Genomic DNA, 5,721 nt, shown 5'->3' with positions numbered 1-5,721 from the left:
AATGGTTAGAAAGCGAACAAAAACCTAAAAGTTTTATCGAATCAAAAACTAGTAAAAGTGTCAGAGATCGGGGTAAGGGGGTTGGTTATGCAATGGGAAGGTTTTAAGCTCCCAAAACATCCTAGGTACTCCTAGGGAGCCCTTTTCACATTTGTTGTAAGGTTGGTATTTTGTGAAAATTTATTTATGCAAACATGATTGAAGAGATGAGAAAAGAATATACAAGTTATTTACATTTGTGTTTGGATGGATAAACCCATTGCCTACGTACCATCTTAAAAAAGATTAGGATCAAAACCTCATAGTTCGGGGTAAAAAATCTCAAAATGAGTTGGTGAATTGATTGGTCCAAAAGCCTTAAGGTCTTTTGTTATCCATGTGAGAAAACTCAACCTAAAACCACAAATCCACCATGTGAGGATAGCTTCAACATGCTAGTGAGGGGTTAACCCTATAATAAGCATGGAAGACTCATTGTCCATCACTAAGGATATAAGTGAGTATTACATCTACCTCAAGGATAACTCAAACCTAATAGCTAAAGGTTATGAAGAGTTTTGATTAAGAGAGTGGCCATTGAAACCATAAAAAAGTATTTGAATGGGTTATATTTACCAATGAAAAGTATGTACAAAATATGGTCAAAATTGACTTAGAAGTTCAATTCAAAATAAGTGTTATGAAAAGAAAGTTTGAAAATCAAAAGCATAAGGCTTAGGTTTCTAGCATTTGAAAAGAAGTGTTAAATGTTTGCACAAAAGTTTTGGCTTGGGTTAGAATGGAGGGAAGAAGAAGAATGGCTAAAGTCCTAATCATACAAGAGATGAGGGATAAGAAACAAGACCACAAATGGAGTTCCTCTCTTGAGATCATATGGATGATTCAAGTAGCTTCCATCCTTTGGAATAAGCAAGCAAAATAAGTGTAAGCTCAAGAAATCAACATAATCAAATAAGCTTCTTAGAAGATCCCCAATGCCTCTTGTATCTTTCATTTTGGATGAACATGGCAATGATTCTTCAAGTTGAGTTCTCATAGGATCCCCTAGCACAAAAGCACACACACATCAAAGAGTCTTATGAAGCAAATCAAGAATAGACAAGAGTGAGTTTAGAGGTTTGGTCCTTCTAATCCATCTTCAACATTAGGGTCATTTTACTCCAATTTTTCATAGGGAATGTCCTAGAAACTAAGTCCATTTGTCCATTTCTTTGCATTTGGTCCACAACAATCAAAACAAAACACAAGCACAATAATATATACACAATTATGTGCTCAAGTGAGCAAAAGGCAAATTGCATTAACATAAACATGTGCTCAAGTGAGCAAAGAGCAAATCAAATGAATAATATGTGCAAGAATAGTAAATTGCATAAATGTAAAGAGCAAGAATTAAATGTTAATGGTTAATGGTTAGTGTTAGTAGTTAGTGTGCCATAAGGCGAATTTAGCGCTATGTTAAGCAATCATAATTGGACTTATGTAGAAGTCACAACTATCTGAGGCCGGTCAATAATAATGTAGGCAACAACACAAGTTAGAGATCTTGATTAGTGAATAAAGCTCCTACAACTTTCCATGCCAAAAGAAAAGATGAGAAATGATCTTGTATTGATTTAGGTTCTTTGCATGATTTAGGAAGCAATTTATCCTTAATGCAAAGCCATTCACTTGATCCATGATCAAGATGAATCAGATTTGAATCAAGGAAGATTGAACCTCCATGTATCAATGCTAACTACCAATCTTTAACTCATTGATCAAAAAAGAAAAAAAGAAGAAGAAGATGAAGAAAGAGATGAAGAATTAAAGTGCATTAATGGAAATGGTTGTTATACCCCGATTTTGGTTCTGAAATTTTTTCCCATCCGTCATTTATTTTTCTTTTTCTCATATATTCGAGGTTCGAAGATCCCATCCATATTTCTCCATTCATATTCATTTTTTTCATTCAAAGAATTGCCATGCATACTCCTTCATTCATGTGCATATCTTACTATTTCATATTTTTTACATTTGTCACTTTTTTAATTTTGCATTCATGTTTCTTCATTCACATTGAGAAATTTTTCATGCATATTCAAGAATTCCCGCCTACTTGTTCATGTCTCGATTACTTCGTTCATGTTCAAGAAGTTTTTCTTGAAGTGCTACTTGAAGTGCTATGGAATTATTGACTCTTTCTACCTCATCGAATGTGATGTCTGGGGATGGAACAACTTTTGATGCCCGCTTACTTGATGCTGATGCCCTCAAAAGCATGATCAATTATTGCATGAAGAGGTTACGTTCCCGTTTATGTTTGTTGGGTTTGTGAGCAAGAATTTGGTTAACTTATATATCTCCTGCCATTTGCTTGATTATGCACAGCGTGTGTTTCATGTCATTGAAAACACTGTTATAGTTTGCGGCGGGCTTTATAGATTTGTTTTGGGACAAATGGTACATATTTGGTCGGTAAAAAACTGGTTTGATGGTGGATATCGTAGTTGGAAGTTCTTTTGTGTATATGTGCGCCAAATGTAAATTGTTTGAGTATGCTATCCATCTTGATTGATGAAATGCCTGATAAGGATGTGGCGTGCCGGAATACGGTTTATTTCTTGTTATTCTTAAAGCAGGAAGTTTGATGAAGCTCTAAGATACTTTGGCATGATGAGAAGATATGGATTTGAGCCGGACTCGATTACAATCACCACTGCTGTTTCATCGTGAGCTAGGCTGTTTGGATTTAGAAAGAGGGAGGGAAATTCATATGGAGTTGATTAATAGTGGGTTTCAGTTGGACTTTTTTCGTTAGCTCTGCTCTTGTTGACATGTATGGAAATGCAGTCACTTAGAAATGGCTATAAAAGTTTTTGAGCAAATGCCTAAAAAGTCTGTTGTTATTTGGAATTCCATGATTGCGGGATATGGTTTCAAAGGTGATAGCTTTTCATGCATTCAACTTTTTAAGAGAATATACAATGAAGGAGTCAAACCAATTTGACTACATTAAGCAGTATAATAATGCAACTACTAGAGGGAAAATTTGTTCATGGATATATAATACGCAACAGAATACAACCTGATATTTTTTACTAATATCTCCCTCATGGATCTATACTTCAAATGTGGAAAGTTTTGAGATATGGCAAACGAAGGTACTCATACTGAGACCTTAGCTCCGGTGGAGTCGCACCTATTCGAGAATCGGCTTGTTGATGCTAACCAACATCAAGACATCTTCATATGCTACCACGACATCTAGGCCTGAAGCTATATCATGGACTGTTCAGAGCTCCACGGCAAATGGAGTTTATTCTAATCCAACCTACCAGTATGATCAGCATCCGCAGCCACCTGCAAGAAGCATTCAAAAAGGTCAAAGTGTATCATCAGTTGCTGGTAACACATCAAATTTGGGAACAGCTAATACACCACAAGATTACAATGCATACACATCATATGCAAACTCTTCTAATCCATATGGCTATGGCAGCAGTACGGGATACTTAGGCTACTATAACAGCTATCAGCAGCAGCAACCTAAACATGCTTATTCACAGCCTGTAGAAACATTTTGAAAACAATTCCTTCTGCTGGAATGGTACCACACTTGCGGTACAGAGTCCAAGCTCACATGACCTGCAAGATAAACAACAGCAAATGCCAGCACAATCCATATTCTAACCATAACCTTCCATGTTCCATTTTGATCCTTGAATAACCAATGGTACATGTTGCTTTAAAATCCAACCTTGTTGTTATAAAATCAATGACCAAATTCACCAAGCTGCCACCAAGTAATTGAGCAATGAACTAAGCTGCAGTGCAAACCTAAACCAGTGATGAACCTGTGAAACCATGCCAAAACAATGCATAAGTTCAAAGTTAGTATGGCTACATAATGCACCTCAAAATTAAGACATGTCCACAAAACTGAACCAATGCCATATCAACCTGCCTGCCAACCTTGCCACGAACCATCCAATTTGCTATTGAACAATGAAACTGGACCAAACAGTTCAACATGCCAGCTGGAACCATCATGCATATGGACCTATTTGCAAACTTGAAGCACGCCAGGCCAATAACAGAAGCACCACAGTCAATTGAGACTACAACTTTGCAACCAATCCAAACCTGCTGTAATGCATAACAACAATGGTCATCAATATCCACGGCAATACAAGCTCAAGCAAGTCCACAAAGTGCCTGCTGCTACATCAAAAGCCATGATAAAACACAAGGTGTCACTACAATATGAAACCAACTCCCAATCAACTAACCTAACATCAACTGCAGCACCACCACAAGAGTATGCTCATTCCTTGCTCACAGTGCACCACACTACAAGGCTAAGGCTCTATGCTTGAACCAACAAAAGACCATGACAAACCCACCATTGGCCCTGTAACAGACAGGAAACAAGAATGGAAGCCACAATAGTTTTACCCAAAACCTACTAGATACCATTGCCCTGTTTCAAGCCAACATCAACCTTGAGCAATAGAAACTCTACCTTGGTTCAGCTATGGCGCACAAACAGACAAATGCATTCCAAGTTTTAGATGACAGCATACCACAAGTCTACTGCAACTGGCCTAGAATGTCCAAGATGCATGTGTTGAAGCAGCCAGCATTGCTGAACAGCCAATTTCCTATGTCCAAGAATGCTCCATTTTTTTCACTGCGGTAAAACAAAAAAAAACACAAGTTAATTAGCCAACAGTAAAATTCAAATTTCAGAAATATCCCAATTTGGCATAGAGACAAAAATGAAGAAGAAAGAGTGGGTTCGGAATACCGTTTCCGGTTTTAGCATTAAACAAGCCCATCCAAACTGAGAACATCAAAGAGGATTTTACAGAGATACGCTTTTGAACACAAGGGCACCAATTCGAAACCCTAAGCTGAGAGCATAAATAGGAAAAGGGTGAATCAGTAAGGGGAGGAATTAACGACAGAAAAACTTGGAGGCGGAAAATCTCAAACAAAAACCCTAAAATCCCAAAATCGATTACCTGGATTGGGAGGCCAGCTTCTTCACGCCTTTCACCACCGCCGTGACACTTTGTAAGAACTTCTCCTTTTTCCTTTTATCCTTTTCACATGCTTGTTAATGGAGATATCGTGAGAGTTGAGAGAGAGTGATTCTTTGAGTTTGAGAGCGTGAGAGGGTTCGTTGATGAGCGACTTTGAGGTAGAAAGTACGCGAGAGAGAGGTTTGAGAGATAGATGCGAGCGATTTTGAGAGCAGAGGGAGATTTCGTTTGAGCGAGTTTGAGAGAGAGAGGGTTGGACGCGTTTGAGAGACGATTGGGTAAGGTTGAGGGATAGCGATTCTGAGAGCAGAGAGAGGTTTCGCCTGAGAGAGTTTTGAGTTTGATGGAGAATTCGTGAGATTGTGAGAGACGGAGACGGAAGTGTCTTCTGTTTTGGTTTCCTTATTTTTTTTTCTTTAATTTATTTTTTATACAGAATAAGTTTTAAAAAAAACATTAAAGGTTTTGCTTAGAATTCCTAGGTTTAGTTAATAATTGTGTTTATGTTTTCAACTTATTCCCCATTGAAAAACCCAACAGCCAGGCGGCTGGGTTTAACCACTGGTAGTCCAACAGTCTTTATTTTTATTTTTATTTATTTTAGTTTTTATTCTAATGTTTATTCTATCTTAGTTTATATATCTAAATTAGCATCGTAAATAATAACTAACCATGAGTGGTCTGGTGGAGAAAG

At 37.5% G+C, this 5,721-nt stretch overlaps 1 long non-coding RNA gene across 1 annotated transcript; it reads right to left on the bottom strand.

Annotated features, from left to right (window-relative positions):
• Positions 1–3,208: 3,208 nt before the first annotated feature.
• Positions 3,209–4,858, bottom strand: LOC127105137 (uncharacterized). The gene is made up of 6 exons (XR_007794910.1): positions 4,790–4,858; positions 4,505–4,672; positions 4,272–4,393; positions 3,955–4,128; positions 3,441–3,836; positions 3,209–3,342 (listed from the first exon to the last, which is right to left on the bottom strand). It is a non-coding gene; the product is annotated as an uncharacterized LOC127105137 (long non-coding RNA).
• Between the last annotated feature and the right edge of the window lie 863 nt (positions 4,859–5,721).

The sequence above is a fragment of the Lathyrus oleraceus genome, chromosome 7, assembly GCF_024323335.1.
Source record: "Lathyrus oleraceus cultivar Zhongwan6 chromosome 7, CAAS_Psat_ZW6_1.0, whole genome shotgun sequence".
Classification (NCBI taxonomy): domain Eukaryota; kingdom Viridiplantae; phylum Streptophyta; class Magnoliopsida; order Fabales; family Fabaceae; genus Lathyrus; species Lathyrus oleraceus.
This window is presented reverse-complemented; position numbering and strand designations above follow the sequence as displayed.